The 24395-nt window shown below is 47.9% G+C and overlaps 1 protein-coding gene across 1 annotated transcript in view; it reads left to right on the forward strand.

Annotated features, from left to right (window-relative positions):
• The window catches only part of TSLIG3A (tRNA splicing ligase complex subunit 3A), a 481344-nt gene that overhangs the window by 215263 nt on the left and 241686 nt on the right, over window positions 1–24395 (forward strand). The gene's annotated exons all lie outside the window — the stretch shown is intronic.

Below are 24395 nucleotides of genomic sequence, written 5' to 3' on the forward strand. Positions count from 1 at the left end.
AGAAAGTCTGAGGTGGTCACTGAGGAAACCCTTTTAAGATCAACTTCTGCTCATGAAAAGCAGATTACCTCTTATGAGGTAGCTTTCAGTCATACTTCTGGCTCTTCACCAACACAAATGGCAAAGAAACAGGCCTTAAAAAGCATCCAGTCACCCTTTCCACTGCAACTGCCATCAACTGCTGACTCTATCAATCAATATTGGCTTTATTCAGTTTTAGGAGTAACAACTATAAAAGCAGTACAGATATAAGATAACACACCCAATAAAATCCATCCTAAAAACATACTGAATATAAAAATATTTGTTTAGCCGCAATCTTTAAAAATAACCCCATACAAAAATGTAATCACAGCTTTTCCTTCACCTTACAGCAACATTTTAAAAACAGAGAACATTAAGAATTATATCTCCTGGAAGCATCTGCAAATGAATAAGGGCAGGGTGAACCTGAGAAAGATTTGCCCTTTTCAATACGGGGAGAAGATATGATTTCCTGGAACAGTATAAAAGTAACAAAATATGGTAAAATGTCACCTGTACTGCAGAAACCTATTGTTGCAGCCGCAGGACAACATCTTTTGGCCCCAATTCCCACGGCAAGGGTAGGCTAGCAAAAACAATAGATCCAGACGAAACCTCGTTAATAAAAACAATTATACAGACTTTTAAGGCAGAAGAGGTAGGGCTCAGTAGAGGGCACAGTTTTCATCAAGATCTGTCAAGGACCACTGGACTTCAATAAAGTGCCCTCTTCCCTAGCCGATAATCTCCGTTCAAAAATAGTGGTCTATTGCCAGATTATAGTCCTTTTTACTAATCCAGTCTGGATTGCTAAATTATTCTGCCATTCCTAGACTCAAGAGGGAGTCTCGAATGTATTTAAACCAGGGGCTATGAAGAAAGTTCTCAAGAGACAGGCTGTCTTTTATAATACCCTTGCTCAGGTGTATTCCGGTTCAGGGCCAAACACTCACCTAGAGAGAAAGAAGGCGAAAGGATAAAATAACAGATCAATAGGTCACTCCCATTTCTTGGTGTACCGCGTATGTGGGGGCACTTTGTTAAACGCACAGAAAGCGTCTCAGAAAAGCATTCTCAAACGTTTGCCACTCATTCAGTTTAATGTATCCCCAGATCTCCTTACCATATGCTACTTTAGAGATACACTTGGTCCTGTAAGTTTGTTAAATAGCCTGAGTGGATCTGCTGCCCAACCGTGATGTGAAGTTAAAAACAGCAGCATTTCCCCTAAAACGATCCTCCCTCTTCCTGTTAACCAAAAGGCGCCAACTTAAGGCAGAATCGAAGAACAAGCCCAAATAAGAAAACACGTTAGCATTTGGCACAGGAGAAGGTCCGACTTTGAATATAGATGATTTAGTAGAGGGCGGATCAACAACCATCACGTACCCTTTTTTAATTATTCACTGAGAGATCTAACTCCTCCCTGAAGGGAACAAAGGAGTTCAACAGGGACTGTATACCCCTAACAGTTCTCGCCATTAAAACAGAATCGCTGCATATAATAAGACTGGTAGGCAACGCTTCCCCCACCTGTGGGCAATTTACATTAAGATCAGCTAAAACCTGCTCTAGTTAATTAATCTACAAGTTAAAAAGAAAGAGGGCCAGGATACATCCTTGCCGCACCCCTTGTGTAACCTTTAAATCTTTGGAATAGTGTACCACAGCGACAGTATCTCTCTGGGAATCTCTCAAAAATTAAACAGTGTCCAGGTCCACCCTCATAGATTGCATGATCTGCCACAGCTTAGATCTATTGACACGATCAAACGCTGTTGAGAGATCCATGAATGCCAGGTGGATGGAACTGGGATGAGCAATGGTGTATTTGCTGAGGACTAAGTATAAGTTCAGGCATTGATCTACTGTTGACCGCCCAGAACAAAATCCATACTGGACAATGGATAAAACATTCTAGAAATCAGCCCAATTAGATAGCCTCTCCAAAAGAATACGCCCCACCACCTTGACCACCGAGTCAAGCAATGAGATGAGCCTATAACAGTGGGTACTGTCCCTCTCCCCTTCTTAAAAACAGGATCAATAATGGACATTGTCATGAGGAAAGGGGGGACCATCCATCTCTGCCGAATTGATACGGGTTGTCAAGATTGGGGCCCAAACCTTCGCATCTTGCACAAAGAGGTCGGTAGTATCCTGTCTGGGCCGGGAGATTTATTCTTAGACAGTCCCAGGAAACCCTTCCTAACCTCCTCCTCAGAGAATGTGAGAACGGCTTTCTCTTTTACCACACCTACACCGAAACAGGATGCGGAAAATGGGAGGTTGTAGATTTCCTCAAAGTGGGCCACCAAACACTTCAGAGATATTATGTGCCTCGATGGGGAAGGTAGGATTGGCTGCAGAAAAGGGGCAGTTGATGATGCTTCAAAATTTAGAACTACTTCTCAAGGTGCTAACCTCAGTCTGGTCTTACCAGGCATACCACTTTAGGATTTTCTTGAATTTGGTCAGTTCTAGTTTATACTAGCTACGGGTCTTCTTTACTAAGGAGGGCTCCCTGGGTTTAGCACACAGTGCACACTTGAGATTTCTCAATGCCTGGGAGCATCCCAAGTCAAACCACCTCAGCAACGAATCCTGTTGCCTTGAAGGGGGTGGCCTTAAGGTGGGATGAGATAGTGTCCGATATCGCAGAAAAGGCCTGCAGAACCCCCACTGCTCAGTTGGAAAGTACAAATTTCTAAATTCTTCTTACATTGAGTATAAAGGGAATTATAATAAGAGTCTGGAGATATTTGTGACCACTTAAATCTCCTACCCCCATTTGTGGCTTTGGTGACCCCTCTTTCACTCGCCCTGGGGGTTTGAGCCAGCATAGACCAATGCAAGGTTACACAAACCGGTTTGAGATCACTAAAAGGGCTCAACGGTATCAAAAAATCTGAAATATAGGGAAAAGAAATGCAGAAACAAAGATAAAAGAGATGGGGCCACGATGAGGAAGATGTCTGGTAGATTCTAAGATTCTGCCCGCCATGTGTGGTCTATTAAAAGGTTTATAATGATACAGTGGCCTGAAAGGTTTTTCTTGGCCCAGCCTACCCTTCTCACCCATACCATATTGATATTTCTTTCAACCCAGATCCCTAGGGTAGTATTTAAATCTAGCCAATGCAGGATTTTGTCTGTTTATTGATTGGTAAAAACCCTCAGAAGAGCCTGGTGGGGGGATGGTACATTCCCCAAAACTACCACGTAGGGAGTAGCTTCAGGTGGTAAGTTAAGGGTAACCAGCCTGAGTGGGAGGGGGGGTTGGTGCACTATTTTTGTCCCTGTTAGCCTCTTCGTTCGTTAGATCATCCAACTTTCCTTGGCCCATATTGATAGGTGTCCTCTCCAGGGTGCACATCCACTCTGTTTGGTAGAGAGGTAAGTTTTGACTGCTTCGGTTGATTATGGAAACCGACAATGGTGCCAGAACTCTGGACTCTGAATAACTCTGTATCCCTTGCTTTGACCAAATGCTGCGAGTCACTTAACCCGACGAAAGGGCATGAGCCATAGTCAGGTCTAGGTGTATTAGAAGCATGGGGTTCTACCGAACACGTCCGTTTTTTCACAGTCTGTTTAAGAAGTACCTTTTCAATGGCTGCTAAACTTGATCTAATTGGTTCCAATTTGGCTTCAAATGCAGCTATTAAGGAGTCATGAAAAAAATTAATCACAGCCATCATGTCAGAGTTTACCGTAACCAAGGAGGCTGGGTTGCCAGATGGAGGGTAATAATTAACTCTAGGATGCTTGGGCTTGATTCCAGTAGTCGTGCTGTTCCCTTCGCCTCCCGCCCTAAGAGACTCACCTAATACAGGCTGTGAAACAGATGGCAACATATTCAGTCAGAAAACTTTATTTCGGTAAAAATACCATAAAAGTGCATACATCACATTTAAAAAGATTCTACATATACACTCAATAATCTTTAAAACCTCTCATAAAACAATAATTTAGTTCGTTAAGTGTTCTTTAAAAGAATGTAAAATGTTTAGCACAAAAAAGAAGTAAACACAACTTAAAATATAAAAAGAAGAAGGCATTACAGTATTAAATGTTTTCTTGTTACCCACATGGAAAAGAGGTATTTTGCAGTGACTGTGACAAATAGGGGGGAGGTATCAGATTTCATTACCCTATATAGGTCTCTGTAATTGCTTACCCCAATGTTTTTCGCTAGTTGAATGATCCATTTTTTACGTGGGTTAGTGTAGGCCTTACAAAAGAATAACACGTGGACCTCTGATTCCTCATTCGAGCTACACCCTGGGCAAGCACGATTTATTGAGCCTACCCATTTATTCGTCCTACAAAATAGGGGAAGGGACCCATGCCTGAATTGTATATAGAGTTTCTTGGCAAGCAAAGGTTGGACCATATCAAGTGCAGGCTCGAAGCTGTAGCTTAGTTTCATTTCTAGGAATACAGAGGTCGAGTTAGCACCCGAATCAGAACGTAAAATTTGGGTCAATTTATGATCCTCAATCATTATTGCCAGCTGTTTTTTTGGAAGGGAGACACAAGCCTCTGGGTTGTACCATCATGGCAACATATTGACAAATCATGGGAGCACGTGAAACTCGAAGCCGCCACCCTAGGGGGAAGGTGGTGTGCTATCCTCCTGGTCTCTGCCTGTTGCAGGGGCTGTTAATAATTGACCTAGATTCTGATCAAAACAGCCTGACGCAGAGGTGCTAGGTGAACCAGGAGGCAAAGTTAATAGGGGAAGGAACAGGAAAGCTGAAGTGCTACCAGCTCAATTTCCTAGTCCAATACCCCTGCAGCACACTGTAAAAATGCATTCATGGTAGCAACTGTACTTGTGCATGCCTTGGTGGCAGTCGCTGGGTACAGGGGCCACGGCTAATTCAGCTCCCACAACTAAGCAGGGACTCCCTCTCCCTTCCTCCAGGTCACACTACACCCGTCGGGGTAAGTCTGAAGGGGTTTCTCGTCCGTTGGTGGGGAATCACCTCTGATCAGTGGGTTCTTTCCATCATCAGATAGGGCTCCTGCTTGAACTCCCCTCAACCCCACTAAACATCCCTCCCTGCAGTCACTGCCTCTCCCAGGAAAACCGGCACTTCCTTCAGGAGGAAGTAGAGGCACTCATTTGCAAAGGGGCCATAGAAACAGCGCCGCTCCACTACCGTAGCAAGGCAGTGTACTCCATGTTCTTTCTCATCCCCAAAAAGGACGGGTCCTTCAGAACTGTACTCGACCTCATGCCCCTTAGTAAGTACAACTTCTCTTAACACTTGAACACGGTGACACTTCAGGATGCCGTCCCTCAACTGCACAAAGGCGACTTCATGATTGCCCTCGACCTGAAGGACGCCTACTTTCACATCCTGATCCACCCTGCACATCGCCAGTGTCTAAGGTTCATAGTAAGTTGTCTGCATTATCAGTTCCAGGTGCTGCCTTTCGAGGCCACCACCTCCCCCAGGGTTTTCACAAAATGTCTTGCTGTGGTGGCTGCTCATTTCAGGAGGAATGGCATACATGTCTTTGTTTACTTGAACGATCAAGAGGGCATGCAAACAACATTGCTTGCACATACACAGGTTTCCATTGATCTATTGCATGGACTAGGCCGGCATTGATACTGAAAGTACGGCATGGGGTCCGCATGCGGCCCTCCTGACCTTTACAAGTGCTCCCCCTGTCAACAGCAACACTGGGCTGCTGTTTACTTGTCTCAGCACTAACAATAAAAATATGTTTATTTAACAGGCAAATATTTATTTAAAGGTTTATTGATGGTAAAGAAAGGATGTAACTGGGTAGTCCTGCACTGCTTAACTTTAGTTATTTTTAAAGTCATCTTGCAGCAAAAGTATAAAATATGACGATGTATATTCAAAATTCCAAAATATATTAAATTAACATGCAGAACCACTTTTTCACCTTAGTACATCAGATTATATCAGTTCATTTAGATGTATTAATTTAAAAGTGATAGTTTTCAATAATAAAGTTCCAATAGTGAACTAAAGAGGCAAGTCAGTTGCTATGTACACTTTTTAGGTGGCCTGGGTTCCTATTATACATGAACAACATTATAGATTATTAAATGGAACACAGGAGAAGGTTTTTACAGCTCACATCCAGAAGTCCTGTATTTCTAGATCCTCTTATATGTGATAATGAAGGAAAAGGAGGGAAAATTAAATAAAACAATTGCCTAGGATCATTAGGTAAAGTGGAGAAGCTAGGATTAATCCCATGTTTTTTGGTTTCACATTGTTCAGTTCATCCACTTGATGTTTATGCTTCGCTTACCCGACATCCACCTTACTTCGAAGCCCCATACCACTAACCTGCTGGCATCGGTACAGTCCACGTCACATCACAGACCAAACTTTTTGTCCCCTGGTAAAATGTTTGTGAATAGCCATGGTCTAGGGTTTACCATCATTATCACCAAGTCCCACCTACAACCCCTTCAGGTCCAACCCTTTCCTAGAGACTTTACTCAATTCAGTCACCGGAAAACCATATTCAAGCCCAGCATATGTTCAAGCTTCCAATCTTGCTCACTCTTTTTTAGCCAGATCATCAGTTAATGGTCAGAATAGTCATGTGTCTACTCTGCACTACTGTACTTCCAGGCACATCATCCCTCTCCAACCAGCTGTCCAAAAACATTATCTACTCCACTTGCAAAATTTGTGCCTCCCTTACACCTCAATTGAATTTCACTTAGCCGCAGTTGCTGCTTACCTTCAGAATAGGGAACACATTTCACTCTTCAAGGTTCCAGTCATTAAAACCTTTAAGGAACGACTTAAGGGTCATTCAACTCAGGGTGCCACCTGACCCTGTGTGCAAATTAAAACATATGCCCTTTGCAGTTCCTTTCCTGGAAGGTAGCTTTCCTAATGGCAGGCACCTCCCTCAGGCGTGCAAGAGAATTTAAAGTTCTAAACCTTCAAGAACCCTTCTTACAAGTTCACACCAATAGGGTAGTCCTTAGGTTAAACTCCAAATGTCTCCCCAAGGTGGTCTCTTCTTTCCACCTCATTCAAGCCTTTGAACTTCCAGTGTTTTCCCACATCCAGAATCAGTTGTGGAGAGGGCGCTTCACACACTGTCGAAAGGGCCCTTACTTATTAAATTGATGAAAAAAAACCCTTCCGTAACATGCAACAACTGTTTGTCTTCTTTTCCAAATCACACAAACGCAGTGCTCTCTCTAAAGCTGGAATATCTGATAGAGACTTCTAGCTGCAGACTCGTTACCTTAGAATATCCTCAGGCGTCAGACTGGATCCGGAAGATTTTTGAGCAGTACACCTGTATGGTGGTAGGTGGTGTCGCTTGGCGGCGTCCATGCCGGAAGTGATGTGCACGGTATCTACATACGTGCCACCTCATCGGCATGCTGACGTCTGTTCTTTCCTTTCCACGCCAGATAGCACTGATCTGGTCTGAGCTACCCTCAGTCATTGTTTGACTGGTCTTTTTTGATTGCTAGACAACTCTTTGAGATTTTCCTCTCCTGGTGTGAGGATGTCACCAAAGAAACCTGGCAGGTTTCAAACCATGTGGGGAGGGAGGGAGATATATATATAGCATCTGTTGAAGTCATCCAAAGATCGAGTGTTGGCACTCCTGGCCCCGTGAGCCAGCGGGCCTGATCCTGGGTCCTCTCCCCACTTTCCTGATTTGTTCCGGAGCAACCTGAGCCTAACATAAATATTTTATGAGGCTGTGCCCCTCATCAGTAGGCGTCCCGGCTCTTGAGAGTGTTTTCAGCCCCACATGCACGGTAAGGTCCCCTACTGGGACCATGCCTGATCCACTGGCGGAGCCGCTGGCTAGACGTAGACCTTACTCTGCGCTTTGTCCATCGTTGATGTCGCCGACTCCCCTAGATGACGCCGTCCCCATTGTTATTCCCGTCTCCGACATGGAGCCAGATGGGCATCGTCTAACGCCGACTGAAGACATTCATCCTGGCGTGTAGCCAGTGCCTAATTTGATGGATAGTCCTGGTGAGGGAGATGTTTGGAAGTGTCTATGGACCCTTATGGAGATGAACCAGGTTAGGGACAGGACATCTGGTTTGAGGATGGTGGTGCGTAGGGCGGCTGAGGTCCTGAACCTTAACCTACCCTCAGTGGCAGTCAAGACTAATATCTTGACAGAGGTGCTTCAGCCAGGAGTCACCCCCTCAGAGCCCTTACTCCCATTCAGTGCAGCCCTTATGGACGTCCTACTTGGGGCCTGGTACAAGCCCTTCACAGCAGCTCTTGCGTATAGGACGCTTGCCCACCGCCATCGCTCCAGTTGTGGGGGATCTCTGTTTCCTTTTCTCTCACCTCACCCAACCCCAGAGAGCTCGGTGGTCCAAGCTTCCTCAACCTGTATCCACCCTGGCGTGTTCCCATTACTCAGCTGTATAGGGAATTCCAGAGGCTGGACACCTTTGGTAAGAGAATGTTCTCTTCCACCAGCCTGTCACTGCAGTTGGTGAACATCGTGTACCTATTGGGATCTTATTCCTGTACACCAGGGTTCTTCTAAGTCGGTCCTGGAGGCCCTTATCCATGCCAGCTGTTTGATATCCCCATTTAGATAAATGTAGTTATGCTAAAAATGAGGCATGGATCCGTCCCTCCAGGACCGACTTTGGGGAACCCTGCTATATACTATGGGATTCGGTTGTGGAAGTGCTGCCTATGCTCCAGGAAGAGGCTTGGGTCATACTCCCTCAGGCTATTGTCAATGGTAGGTATGCGGCTAAGTTCGCCATCCGCTGTGGACTTGACAAGACCGACTCACTGAGAAGAGCAATTTCATCATTGGTGGCCTTGCGGCTCCAGCCTGGCTGAGAACATCTGGCTTTTCGGGCGATGTTCAGGCTTCCCTGATAGGCGTGCTGTTTGATGGCTCTCGCCTTTTTGGATAGAAGGCAGATTCAGAGCTGGAGTGCTTCAAAGACAGCAAGGCTACGACCAGGTCCCTGAACTTGTCTATGACCCCTCGTCAATCCCAGTCTGCCTTTCACATGGGCTTGGACCCAGAGACCCATGTGGGACAGGCAGTCAGCCGTCAGGTCAGACCAGTTTTTATTTCAGATACTTTCTAGTGCCAAAGAAGGATAGAGGACTTCGTCCTACCCTAGATCTGCGCCTTCTCAATCTCTTCTCGAAAAAGGAGAAGTTAAATATGCTCACGCTAGTTCAAGTTTTATCTGCCCGAGACACTATATGGTAGTGTTGAACTTGCCGGATGCATATTTCCATATCACCGCCCTGCCGGCCCACAGACCCCATCTGTGGTTCACAGTGGGCCAAGAGCTTTCTCAGTTTACTGTTCTTCCTTTCGGCCTTACCAGCGGCTCTCGGGTGTTCACCAAGGTGATGGCAGTGGTCACTGCTCATCTGCGGAGGTCGGTATATCAGTATTCCCCTACCTTGACGACTGTCTTTTGAAGGCAGGCTTGCCACAGGTAGTCGTCAACCACCTTCAGGTAGTTGTTAACCAGTGGGTGCAGACATCCTGCACTCACTGGGTTTCACTATCAACATGCCGTAGTCTCCCCTAACTTCCTCTCAGACGCATCCTTTCATCTGAGCTGTATCTGGGCACATTGCTGTTTCGGGCCTAACCTCCCGAGCTGCAAGTCCAGGATATTCAGAATATGATTCTGCTGTTTCTGCATCTATCCTGGAATACAGTGAGACTTACTCTGAGGTAGTTGTGTCTCATGACCGCCTGCATCCTGCTGGTAAAATGCCAGCTGGCACATGCATGCTCTATAGTGGGACCTGAAGGCCCAGTCAGCGCAGCATCAGGGGAATCTCTCCAACGTGGTTCAGATCTCGGCGGGCTCTGCAGAAGATCTGCCGTTGTGGCTAGCCAACCGGGATTGGGTCAGTGGCAGACCCCTCTCTCTTCCCCAACCAGATTGAACAGTAGTGACAGATGCTTTACTCCTGGGCTGGCCACCTGGAAGAGGTGGAAATCAGAGGACTCTGGTCTCTGGCGGAGACCGAACTCCACATAAACCTGTTGGAACTTCAGGCAATTCACATGGCATTAAAAGCCTTTCTTCTTTTCATCAAGGGACGACTTGTGCAGGTGTTCATAGACAATACCAGCGCTATGTGGTACTGCAACAAACATTGCAGGGTGGGGTCAGTCACCCTGTGGACATGGCTGCAACATTATGGCATTTCCCTAGTAGTTCAACACGAACAGAGCAGACAAACTCAGCCAAAGATGCCTAGAGCATCACAAATGGAATCTCCATCCGGAGGTCGTGCAAGGTCTCTTTCAACAGTGGGGCGAGCCTTGGTTAGATCCGTTCGCCACTGCAGAGAATGTGCAATATCAGCAGTTTTGCGTGCTGGAGATTCCAAGGCAGCTCTCGCTCAGAGACGCTTCTTGTCTCAAGTGGAGCTCCGGCCTCATGTATGCTTTTCCGGCAATACCGCTACTGCCCAGAATTCTCGTCGCCTGTAGTATGTGGTCCCTGTCACAGTTATTGAACAACCGTGCCACCACCGGTCCTGGTGGTGCGCCCGGGCAGGGGGGGCCACCGGCACCCTGTGGGCTCTCTACTGAAAAGAATGTGGATTGTTTCCCTTGAAGGATTGTGTGGATGACCCTGTTATCCAAGTATAGTTCCATGCTCTGACCCTCCGTGCTTTTGGGAAAGCCCACTATGTGGACGTTGTTCCTCCGTGACCTCCCTTCATGATCTTCAACCCGGGCTCGCAAGTACTTGACTTCTTGTAGAGCCATGAGGCGCTTGTCAGCGTTTAGGACTTTAGGTCGGAGGGTAGCAAGCGTTCATTCAGAGTTTTAGATCTGATCCTTTAGTTTTTTTATGGTCCTCCCGAAGGTGCCCCACCTCTATGCATAAGGTAGATTTAATGGCTAGAACCGCTGAGAGTAATTTATCAAATCAAAGGGAGTGGTCAGATAGGGTATCCGTTGGTGTCTTCTTCACATGGGCAGCATCCACTGGACATTTGGCATGGCCCGTCGTTCCGCTGGCTGCGGCCTGGGACCTTTCTGACTTGTTCTTTACCATCTTAGAGGAGGTTTTGTGAGCAGAATAAGCCAGTCACTTGGCGGCTGGTGAGTGGCACTGACCAGGATCGCAGACAGGCCGGGGTATTTCTTACCTGCAGGTGTCCAGTGTGGGAGATCCCCTTCAGCCCCATTCCCAGGGTGGAGCCTTTGCGTTTGATCCCACAGGTCGCCGGTCCCAGTCCAGTGAGATTAATCTGGGAGACACCGTACTTGGTGGAGTAAGTCAAGCCCAGAGGCAGCCAGTCCGGGGAAGGAGTGAGACACAGTTCAATCCAGTAAAAAACTATGCGGTGTAGTATGAGCCGCTCGCAGGGGTCAGAACCGGGGTGGCAGGGTTTTGTGATGCCCATCCAGAGTCAGTTGGTAAGGTGGGGGTAAGTGTTTGTGTCACAGTACCATGTTGTACCAAGATGTTGCTGATGTTGTTTAGCTCTATTTCTATTTCTTCCTTGTTCGCAAGCCCTCCCCCCTCTTTGCCTTTTTAGTTTAGTTAAGAATTCCTTAATATATCCGGGGAGGCTTGATCGCGGGTCGTGGCATTCAAGAGCAACACTAGTTGCCGCAGCGCTACAGTTGTGTTATAAGTTCAGTCCCACAGAAGCAGACCGGGTCGGACGGATGACTTGGTGCAGGGGTCTTCTCCGGGTCCTAGTGACACCCTTCTGGGTGGCACGGCCGTTTCTTCGAGGCACGCGGCTGTACACCACAGCCACCACAGTTGCTGCCGGACAGGACGTGTGTTGCTGCCTGTTGTGTGCCAGGACAATTCAAGGGCCGGGAGCCACAGGCTTTAGCGGCGAACCTTGATTCCCCAGATAAGGGTGTGGATGCTGCTCCCACTGGCATATGGCATCTTGTGGCTCTTCGTAGCGGCTGCATCGCGGCACCCAGGCCACCTCTCAACACCATCAGGTCCGTCGGCTGTGCAGGGGCACCCTGGTCAGATGGCAGACTCAATAGTGTCCGTAAACTTTAGGCACAGCCGCACCCGTTCCCCGATAGGGAGGACGTGCGAAAATGAAGCATCACTGGGAGTAAGTAGGATGTTCCGTGGGTCCCACTGTGTCAGTCCGGGCAGTGCAGCCGTCGTTCGGAGGTCACGGTCTCTGGCCGCTAATCGCTCCCTACCTCCACCACGATGCCCACCTGCCGCTCAGTCCTTAGCGTCAGTCGGGCTTCAGAGCTCATGGCTCAACTGTTGGTCACGGTACATCAGGCAAGGTCGGCAGCCTCCTCTCCACCGGTGCGCCGCAGTCCGGGGGCGCCGCTCCAAGCGTAGCTCGCCACCAGGCCCGAAGTGTGAGTGCGCCAGCTCAGCTTTTCCGAGGCCACTCCTGGTACCTGTGAGGGGACCGCGCTGATTAGGGTGGCACTACAATTTTTCTCTGGGGAGATGCAGGGTGTCTGTTATGGCAGGGTATCTGTGAGGGCCGAGCGTGGAGCTTTCTCTTGCGTCCGCCTCGGTCGCCATCTTGACCACACCCACCCAAGTCAAAACAGCTTAATCAATAAAGAAATAAAATGTCTTATCTGACTGACATCTTCAAACACTGCACCACCAAACACTTATTTGAAGAGCACCAACAAGAGAAAAAAATGAATACAGTTTGCAACACACACAATAAGTCAAACAAGAATAACCTTTAGCATTTATCCTTTGCTGGTTGGAAGGATTTATGGTTCAGCTGCCTCCCTTGCCCTATCCCCAAGGGAAGGGAAATGTTGAAAATTAATCATGTCCTCTAAACCAGTCGGTGTTTTGACACATTGCCCAATGCTATGGTGGGTGGAAGCAAAATGTGAACGGCACAATACCAGGACTTTGGGTGACGCTGGCTCACCTCTTGCTGTATGCAAGATGAGCAGAAGCAAAATGTTATTGGCACAATAAATGGTAAATGCTGAAGTGGGCTGACATTGCCCCATGCTGTAAATATGACGTTTCTGTGGGCACAAATTTACTGTCTGGGTTATCCCAGGACTCTGAAGGTTTCGAGGTGGTAGCCTTCTTTCTGTTTGAGCACATTAAGCTCACCTGTCTGACTTTTGTGACCAATTGTGTGGAAGGTTCCTCTGATACAAGCTCTGTCCACCCTGTTTTTGCATAATTGCCCCATGCTGTGGTGAGCAGATGCAAAATGTCAATGGTAAGTAAGGGGGGAAGGTTGTCTCTTGGCAAAGCAGTTCCTCCCGCACCCCTCAACATAGAAAACACAGTGCCAGGGTGCAGGAAAAAGGCCCCTAGTCAAGTCAAGTCATATGCACCTGTAAAATGCGCAGAGGTGTCCCGGCGCTGACAGCGGATCCTGCAGAGGAGGGGAGAAAGAAGAACTGCATGTTAGGGGCAGGCAAATAGCCAGGTCTTCAGCGCTTTCCGAAATGCTTGTTCAGTCTCTGTCTTCCGAAGGTGGACCGTCATAGAGATCCACAAGGATGCGGTTCTCACTGAAAAAGCTCTACCACCAATCCTGGTTTTAGAGAAGCGAGGGATCCAAAGGAGTTGCTGACGATTTGACCTGAGGGTCCTTGCTTGTTGGTATTTCCAGAGTCTCTGACGCAGGTATAGCAGGCCCCTATACCTGGTTGTTCTGAAGGTGATGGTAAGTGCTTTAAACTCTATCCTTTTTAGGACAGGCAGCCAATGAAGGCTCCTCAGGTGGAAGGAGAAGTGGTGACGAAACGGCACATTTCTAATAACTCTGGCTGCCGCATTTTGAACAACCTGCAGTCTATGGGTCAAATAGGCCGGAAGACCCAGGTACGGGTTATTAGTGTAGTCTAACCTTGATGTCACCATGGCATGGACTACAGTCTTCCGATAGTCCATAGGGAAGAAGTGTAGAAATTTCTGCAAGGCTTTTAATTTCCAAAAGCAAGCAGAAGATCTGAGCTTCACAGGCAAGGTGAGTATCTAATTTGAAGCCAAGATTTCTAGCCACTTCAACTGGGAAAGGAGGTGGATTCAGCTCCGAAGGCCATCAGAGATCAGAAGAAGGAGGAGAGGGTTGATTGAAGAACAACACCTCTGTTTTATCAGTATTTAATTTGAGGTAGCATTCCGTCATCCAGGTCGAGACATTGACCTGACAGGCCTTAAAGTTATCGAATGCTGCTTCTGAATGCTCTTTGAAAGTGAACACCAGCTGAGTATCATCAGCATAGGAGACCTCTTTCACTCCCCAATGCTCAACAAGGGAGGCCAGCGGGGCCAGATAAACATTGAACAGAGTGGGACTCCGGCAGAACCCTGGGGCACCCCGCACAAAAGGTCAAAAACAAGATGTTGTGAATTTGTAAACACTATCACCTGTCGGGGTATCCTCGCGCTGGGCAGGTGTGTGCTTAGCCCTGCCTATGGTAGGTTGGTTAATTGAAAAGCCAGGTCTTCAGCTTCCTACCGAATTTAAGAAGAGAGGAGAGCTCTCCCATGTGGAGTGGGAGGCCGTTCCATGCTTTAGGAGCGTTGTAAGAGATTGCCAGTCCTCCTGATCTGGTTCTGTGTTTGCGTGCGATGTATGCTTTTAGGAATCCTGCAGAGCAGAGGTATCTGGGTGGTTGGTGAAAGGTGATGCAATTGTTCATATGGGTAGAGCCGAACTTGTTTAGTGACTTGAATGTGGGTGTGAAGAGTTTGGAATGAGTGCGTTTGTGCATCAGGAACCAGTGGATATCATTGAGGTATGGTGTGATGTGGGAGGTTGAAGATGAGTCTGCTAGACGAGTTTTGTATGGTTTGTAGTCTTCTAGTAAATTGCTTGGGTATCCTGGTGAACAGGGTGTTCCCATAGTCCAACTTGCTGGTGAATAGGACATGAGTGACAGTTTTTCTAGTGGTGCTTGGGAGCCATTTTAAGATCTTCCTCAGCATCTTCATGGTGTGGAAGCAGCATTGAGTGACAGCATTAACTTGTGCCATCATGTCCAGTTTTCTTCTGAATATTCCAAATTTCTGGAAGAGGTTCTGAGTTCGGCCAGCCACCACTTGGTGTCTCACAGTGAGATGTTCTTACTGAAGTTCACTACGTCTGTCTTTTTGGTGTTGAGCTTGAGATAGCTGGCTTTCATCTATGCAGGTGGTGAACTTGTTTCTTTAATGAGTTGTGTGTTGTTTGCATAGGAGAGGATGTTGGTGTCTTGTGCGCAAACGACTTTGGTCTGAGGGATCATGTATGCATTAAAGAAGGTGGAGAAAATTATGAATCTTGAGGCACACCACAGAGGAGCTTGCGGGCTTCTGAGGAGCAAGGAGCAAGGCTGACAACTTGTGTTCTAACCATTAAGAAGGAACAGATTCAACAGAGTAGGTCCTGGGATCTCAATCTTGTGCAGGCGCCTGATGAGGATAGGGTGTGAGACTGTGTCAAATGCTGCAGTGATATCCAGGAGAATGAGGGCTGCCATGTCTCCTCTGTCAAAGATAATAATGCAGGTGTCTTCTGTGGCGGCGAGTTTCTCGAAGACCGTTGCTGGGTATGGTAGAAGGGAGATGGGTCTGTAGTTTGAAAGCATGGCTGGGTCATCGGATGGTTACTTGAGCAGGGGCATGACTGTCATCTTTCCAGGTGCCCAGGAATGTTGCTGAGTCGATGGAGGCGTTGACAATAGGTGTTAGTTCTTTGGTGATCGGTAGGAATTCTTTGGAGAAGGCGTGCTGCGGGGGGCAAGGCTTTGATTAGGACCCTGAGTGGATGGTCTTCATGGTAGCAGCTATGTTGATAATTGTGACGGTAAACCACAAGGTCACAGTCTTTCCTTTGTCTATGAAGAAAAGCTGAGTTGCAGTGGTTACGTGGTCCGGTTGAAGGTCAATGTTTCTGAGGTAATATTGTAACAGAAGAATAGAAATTTGCCTAGCCTAGGAGTTGGTAAGTTTCAATTCTATTAAGGACGCGGAGGCGATGATTATGCGCATTCTTTCTTCGCTTTAATATGACAAATTTCACAGCAGCTTTTACCAAACAACATATAACAACTACATTTCCCAAAAATCCAGGGAAAGACAACAACAGTCTCTAGGTAGTCCTTTCACAGTGTTCATGGCTCTCATCCAATAAATCTCCGTGACACCTCCTGCACTTCCTCTTTCTTCGTTGGAGGTACTCTCCCCTGCTCACGCATCCTGTTTCGAATTATCATTCCCTGAAAAAAACGTCAGCCAAGGAACTATCATCATGCAAAAGGCATATTCAACCAACAGTGCATCTTGAAAAGGTCATGTAAACAACAGCACAGTATAGACCACAAGGCAAAGACCATAACACGTCATGAAAGAGACCCAACCCAGCATTATCATACGACCCTTTGGTCAAACTGAAAAGATTACTTACTTCCATATGGGGTGGGTCCGCAAACCAGCGAGATAGCGGGGAGGGATAATCCTCGCCTCCGCGTCCTTAATGGAACTGAAACTTACCTACTCGTAGGCTAGGCAAGTTTCTATTCTGTCAGGACCGGAGGCGAGGATTATGCTCCTTCAAAGCTTATCTATAACCATCTGAGCTACATTCAACACTGGCTTAAAAAATAAAACCTTTTAAAGGTAGAGTCTGATGACCATCTGCTGCTCTCATAAGGTCCTCTAACCGAGCGTCTAGGCTGAATGCTTTCGAAGCCATCGCTCCTCATGCTGAATGGGCACCAAAAGCTCTCGTATTGATGCCCGCCTCTTGCATGACCCACCGCACCCAGCGGGCTATAGTGGGAGAGGAAACCGCCTTAAACTGCTTCTTAAGGGCTATCAGGAGTTGTAGTTTGCCCGCATGGCGGACTTCCTCCGTAGCCTCTTCATAGGCTTTAAGGCATTGAACCACACAGAGCTTTGGAGATTTCCCAAAAGCAGGGTAAGAAATTGTACGGGTGTTGGACTTAGTACGTCTACTCACCATGAAGGTAACCCCATCCGGGGAAAAAACTCTTGCTGTGACATCGAGGGCTCGGTCGTCTGAGACCCTCCTGCATGACACCAGGTATAGCAACATCGCCAATTAAGCAGACAACTCTTTCCTCGAGATGAAGCGGTTGGGCTGCCCAGACAAGAACAGATTCAACGCCTGGTTAACGTCCCAAAGGACTGAATAGCGGGGTTCAGGAGGCAACGACAACCGAATGCCCCTGAGAAGTTTGCAAACAAAAGGATGTTCTCCCAGGGGTGCTCCATCCAACGGAGCGTGTCCTGCTGAAATAGCCGATCGAACCGTGTTCACAGATCTATAAGCCAAGCCTTTTTTAGCTAGTCCCGCCAGATAATTAAGAACATGTGTCAAATCTGCGACCACGGGATCCACTGCCCGTCGCAGACACCAATTTACCCATCGCGTCCAAGCCGATTTGTATCTTTTGGATGTGCTATCTGCCCAGGCTCTGGAGAGTAGGAGCTCAGCGTGCTGCGAAAGGCCCGGCAGTCTCCACCGTTGCCTGTAATCCACCAGGCCATGAGCGGAAGAGATCCGTCCTCCACCAACCGGTGAGGAATGCCCTCCGGACTCGTCAGGAGGAGGGGAGTATGGTGGAGTCGGATTGGAGAATCCCAAGAAACTTCCAGTAGAACCAGAAACCAAACTTGCGACCTCCATAGTGGAGTCACCAGAACCACGGTGGCCCCCTGTCTGCGAACCAGGGCTGCTGTCCGAGTGATCATGGAGAACGGAGGGAACGCTCTCCTGACTCCAATCTTGAGTGAACGCATCCGTTGCCACCGCCAGCGGGTCCGGACTCCAACTGAAGAACCGGGGCAGCTGACGGTCGAGGCGACACGCAAAGAGATCGATGGAGAAAAGCCCCCAACGCTCCTGCAGACGTTGAAAAATCTTCGGGTCCAGTTTCCACACACTGGCGTCCCGCAAGTATCGGGAGTGCCAGTCTGCCACTAAATTGTCCCAACCTGGGAGATATTCCACCGTCACCGAGACCTGGTTGGCCAAGCAAAACTCCCAGAACTCTTTTGCCATGTTCGCCAAGGCTTTGGACCAGGTGCCGCCCAGATGATTGATATACCGGACCGCTGACACATTGTCCATTTTCAGGAGCACTGAGGGTTGGACCCGGTCCTTGGTCCAGCAACGGACCGTGAAGGAGCCCGCCAGCAGCTCTAAGCAATTGATCTGAAGCTGTTGTTCCTGAGGAGACCAACTTCCGCCGGTGGAGAAATCCACACACCCGCACTCACCAGCCTGCCCGGCTAGCATCCGACTCGTCATCACCAGGTCAGGAGCAGAACCGAAGATAGCTCTTCCGTTCCAGGCCTCCGTGTGCGCTAGCCACCACTCCAATTCTTCTTTCACCTCGTCCGTCAGAGGAACCACCTGGGAATACGTCAGACCTCTCCGCAAATGGTGTGCCTTCAGACGCTGAAGGGCCCGGTAGTGTAGCGGACCCAGGAATATTGCTTGAATAGAGGCCAAAACAGACCCACCAGATGCGAAATCGTGCACAGAGAAGTCCTCTGCCTGGCTAGGGTTTGGCGGATCTCGTGATGAATCTTCACCACTTTCCTGGAGGGCAGACTGAGCGATGCCGAGGTGGAGTCTATAATGAACCCTAGAAAAACCGCTCACTGCGTCAGGATCAGGAGAGATTTCTGCTGGTTGATCATGAAGCCCAAGTCCTGAAGCAAGAACATTGCCATCTGTAGTTGAACGCGCAGTTGTTAAGGACATTGGGCCAAAATGAGAATATCGTCTAAGTAGACGATCAAGTGGACTCTGTGCGCCGCCGGCTTGAGAACCATGGTGAAGCACCACGGGGCCGATGAGAGCCCAAACGGGAGACATAGAAATTCGTAAGCCTGACCGCGCCAGAGAAACTGAAGGAACCGCCTGTGTGGCGGGAATATTGGGACCACCAGGTACGCGTCCTTCAGGTCCAGACGCACCATCCAATCGAGGGGCAGGAGGACGTCTCTGAGCAGATGAATGCCCTCCATCTTGAAGTGTCTGTACACTAGCCACTCGTTGAACTCCTGAAGATTGATGACCAGCCTCCGCCCCCCGTCGTGTTTGTCCACTAAAAAGATGTTTGCTGAGGAAGCCCCCAGGGAGAACTTCCATACGGCATACCGCTCCTTTGCGCAGGAGATCGCCCACTTGATCGTCTACCATGACTGCGTCGGGCGAGGAGAAAACTATGGGCCGAGGCCTGACAGCCTGGTGGGGGAAACCGTAAAACTCTGTTTGGAACCCCCGCACAGTCTGGAGAACCCAAGCGTCCCCTGTAAGCGCTTACCAAGCGAGGAGGAATTGCGCCAGCCTGCCCCTAACTTGCAACTGCGCGGCGGGCAAAACACTCACTGTTGGCGCCATTGGCGTTTCCATTACTGCCGCCTTTGTATCCTCCGCGGCCCCAGAAGCATTGCCCTCTGTCGGGTAAAAGTTGTTAAAACGCTGGTCTGTTTGGTACTGCCCACGTCCGGAGCCTTGCCCCCTGCCCTGGGAATTTTGGTTCTGAAAGCGGACGGACGGCCCCTGCTCCGACCGGCCCCGTGGAAAACCTGAGGGTGAAAAACCCTTTTCATGTTCGCCTGGGCTTTATCCAGGGAAGTAAATGTGGCGCAGCTCTTTAACGAAGGGCTCACCAAATAAACCCCCTTGTGTAACCGCTCCTGCCTCCGAGCAGGCCAGGTCACCTAACTTGGGATCAACTTCGATTAAAAGCGACGTACGCCGCTCTGTCGAGAGGGCGCAGTTTGCGTTGCCCATAAAGCAGATCGCTCGCTGTGCCCACGCCAACAGGATCTGCGGGTCGATCAAGGAACCAGAACTATGGGCCTCCTCTACCATGTCCAGGATTTTCGTCATCGGACCAATGGCGTCCAACAGCTTGTCCTGACAAGCACACCAGGACTGGTCTATCTCTTTCTTGGGGTCTTTAATAAACTTAGCTAGGAAAGTAGCCATTTTATTTTCAATATTATTTCGAACAACAAGAGAGAGAGGGTTAAGCCACACTCTTAGTCCCCCTGAATTTATCAAAAATAACAACAAAATATAGGATGTATCTGACCCACTTATAGTCAGTATTACACATCCTTCACTGTTTTTAAAGCGTTCAGGCTTCATCACAATTAAATATATCTGTGGATGAATCTTGACTTTTTAACTTTTTCACTTTTCACTAGGAATCACTATACTCCTTTAGTCTAACTTTGCTGCTCCGCCTTAACATAGCGTTGAAGCACACTGGAGGTACACAAGGTACCCCCAGGGGAACCCCATGATGAAGCAAGTCACTAACTATGTTGTGAGTGAGGGTTCCATAGGAACATCAGATTGATTTGCAGTTTCATAATTCATTTATTTTAGGAACCACCTGTTTGGTTTACACTATTTTCACACTCTTTTGTTGTTATTTTTGATTTTATTTTCAATGACTGGGGTAAGGGCTACTTTTCCCTCCAAGGTAGGGCGAGGACACTCCGCTCGTAACCTACTCTGGGCCTCTTTCTCCAAGGGCTACCTGAGTCGAGACGCTACATACTGGGCCGCATTCTTGCTGGGAACCCACTCCGCTGACCGGGGGTGGACGATATCATCCGGATCTAACATATCTGAAATACCAGTCTTCGGATGCTCAGTAGAGCCCGACGGTCGCCAAGACCTCGAGGAACCTGCATCATCGTCTGACCCCTCCGGGGAGTCTCCTGCCTGCCTCTGAGGGAAAGCCGGCTGCAGGCCTGAACCCAGTGGAGCTGGCTCTTGGGGAAGGACAATAGGCGTAGTGTGGTCCAAGAACGCTTGCTTAAGGCGCGCAAACACGTCCTTATCCACCCCAACATCGCACTTTTTCTTGGGGGGAGGAGGGCCGTCTTCGCCATGCTGATAAGCCACGGCCTCTCCATCCGGCACCGTAGGGGTAGCTGGACGTTATCCTACTCTTGCGCATAACTGTTCAATTTTGTCGGCCAGGCGCTCCTCCATAGGTGTCATCAGCTTGTTGACCGCCCTATAAATAGAGTTATCTACAGCTTCATAAAAATCATCGTCCCACTGTAGATAGGACAGAGAATCTTCCTCTTCATAATACTCCTGCTCCATATGAAATAGGCCGCTATGGGCTGAGGCAAAAACCCCAAGGAGCACACACGCCAAGCGTGAGAGATTAGGGACTGAGGATCTCCCAGCAAAATACGGAGGGCCAGAGGCACAAATTTAGTGGGGTGATCAACCCCAGGACACCAAAACACCCACAATTGTTACAGGGGGCTCAAGAGCTGCCTGTGCCTGGTGTCCACTGTATTGGCACAGAGGCCAAACACAAGTACCTACCCTGCAGCCACAGGGCGTGAAGAGGGAAACCTCTGGTGCACCGCACCACTACAGACCCGAAAACCAGGTGTGAAAAGAAATTATAAGGCCAAAAAAACAGACCCAGCAGCACTGGGCGATTCAGACAGCACACACTGGCGTGGACAGTACCAGCCTAACGGAGCGCGAGTCAGTTTTCTATGACGGAACACGCTCCGCGGCCCACAAGTTGCGGCACCCCCACAGCGCCCTCTAGAGGGCGCTATGTGACGGGAGATAAAACTGCGTAAGGAGCGCTGAGCGTTCCCGCGGCTAATGGGGAATCTGTGAAGAGAACAAACCTCAAAGCTCGCACCCCAAGGCACAGAGACCCCCAGAAGGAACACACGCTGACAATACACACAGCCATTACAAAAATGGGGTGACCCAGTAGTTAAGGACCTGGGTGTAATCTTGATACAAAAAACAATGGTCCTAAACCAATTATTGACACACCAGAGCAAAAGGCTCTCACTTAGTTATATCATTCACTCAGTAACGAGCTAAATATGAAAAGGATTTTTTTGATAGCTCACAGTATTAAATATAACATTCCAACATAAAGAAGACAACATCCAAAATCTAAATCACCATACATTTATTTTCATTTAAGGCAATTTAAGTTTCTGTAATATGTAACACAAGGTTGCTCCAGAGGGAACGTGCATGAAGCAAGGGTGCTGAAGGGTGAATAAGTGAATGAGGGAGAAAGTTGTAGAACGTAGTGACAAAAAGATTTATTAAATTCACAAGGGGATCGGTTGTAAGTCACCGTCCAAGAAGAGCCTGGTCACGTTCACAAATTATAAGGATACATTTATGTATTTAGAACACAGAAACCAATTAATGGTATAGCACGTAAGAAAGTTGCGTGTCCCAGGCGATTGAAGGGGGCGTCGACGTTTCGACCCGTCTAGATGGCCTTAAGGGTAGTTTGAGCCTTGGCCGTGCGGGTCGCCATCAGGACCAGAGGGGCAACCTGAGTGACTCCTAGACTTAATCGTATGCCTAAGGAATTAAAAACAAGGGGGGTGATAAGGATGTTGTCCTTAAATCAGTCCAATAAAAGGAGGAGGAAAAGCCCAAATTACGGCTTAACCGATGTCAATCAGGGGCAATTTCTTATGGAAGCGCATGGGGGTTAGGTACTAGATTCCTGTCGCCCTTCATGATGTACAGATTAGGATATCTGAAAGAATAGAGATGTAACTCCATTATATTACGTCTCCCAAGCCATATTGTAACATGTTTAGGGAGCTGTAACCATGTTTACCTGAGGTTATGGCACAGGAACCGCAGGAAAACGTATTTGTGTCTCTAAGGCGCTGGGAATATTGCCGAGCTGTCAATAAATGAAAAGGACGGGGCGTTAAAATTGAGGGATTAGTTCCCAGACTAGACAGCATTCTAAGCTCAGAAACCATAGTGTAAGGGGGTGGGGAAGGGGAGTTTACCTTCAACCGTACTAATCGGTCTTCCTGTTAGCGTCTCTGTGAGCTGGTAGCTGTGTGCGCGCTCACCGCGAGGACGTTACATTACCGGGGCAACCGTCAACGTGAAGATGACGGTACGCGATTGAGTAAAAGAGTTGAAAGACTCAACAGCGATGAATCGAACAAGTGGGAAATGTGTTTAAAAGTTACGGACACTTAAAGTGAAATTCAACAAGGTGTCCAATGACAATGACGGGGATTATTCATAGTATCGTGCCACAATTACGGTGTAATGTCATATAGTCAAGTAATCCGGCCACACTGGAATATGTTCACAATGGAGGGGGTAACGCATACCCAAATTCAATTAATGTACAATTCACTGATTACGGAAAATTGCAATTTACAAACATTGCGAACATTAAAAGGACAATTATTACGAAAAGAATACAATTTACAAACATTAAAGAGGGGACAATTACATACATTAAAAATGACATTCATTAACAATAACAAAAATAATTCACAATGCCATGCCGTGAAATTAGTCATACCATGATCGTATGTGGTACTAGTACGGTATCTGTACAAATGTTAAATAATACCATGTAATCACATAGTCACGTCACACTGGGAGTCCTTTTCAAACAAAGGACCGCACTTATAGGACCAGTAGGTGCATTAAGGCGGGTACAGAAGAGGGCAGCGGGTCCCCTGTGTGATTGAATTATAAAGAAAAGATGTCAATGGTACAGGTTCATTAATTAAGCAAAGACTGAGTTCCCAATGGATAGATGTAGACTTAAAAAGTTACCCATTGTTCATAATGGAAACCTGCTTATTAATTTCCTCAGATTCGTTCAGACCTCTCGTGATCGTGTCTAGGGAATGTATCCATCTACATTCGCGTTTATTGAGTATGTCAGTGAAATCCCCTCCTCTGGGGTTGGGCTTGACCTTCTCAATAACCCACCATCTTAGACTTTCTGCATTATGCTCGAAACTCGTGAAGTGTTCCACCAGGGGTGCACCCGGTGTCTTACAGCGAATACGGCTGCAATGCTGTAAAATCCGACATTTCACTTTCTGAATAGTCAGGCCCGCATACATAAAGTCACATGGACAGACAATGGCATATATGACACCTGATGTATTGCAATTGCTATGGTTCTTGAGTGTATGTGTCTGGTTGTTATGTGAATATTTGTTAATGTCCTTAGTCAAAGGGCACGCTTGCATGAACCACATTTATGGTGTCCTCTGACGGCAGGGATACCCCATAAAGTGGTCTGGCCAGGGGTCCGAGATGTGGGTAATAAGGATTTAACCAAATGATCCCTTATATTTTTGTCTTTTCTAAAAGCATGTAGTGGAGTTGGTATATTTCCCAATTCATCAGCCACTAAATGCCAATGTTGATTAATGGCCTTTTTGATGGCACTACTCTTGGTGCTGAACACTGATTGCGGACCACTGCGGGCTCCGGGGGTCCGGGGAGAGAGAGGCAGATTGAGGAACGTGATTGCTGCCTGAGCTGTCGGACCTCCTCTTCCCCCCCCCCCCCCCCCCCCCCCCTCCGCTGGGTACCGAC

Source organism: Triturus cristatus, chromosome 6 (genome assembly GCF_964204655.1).
Source record: "Triturus cristatus chromosome 6, aTriCri1.1, whole genome shotgun sequence".
NCBI lineage: Eukaryota > Metazoa > Chordata > Amphibia > Caudata > Salamandridae > Triturus > Triturus cristatus.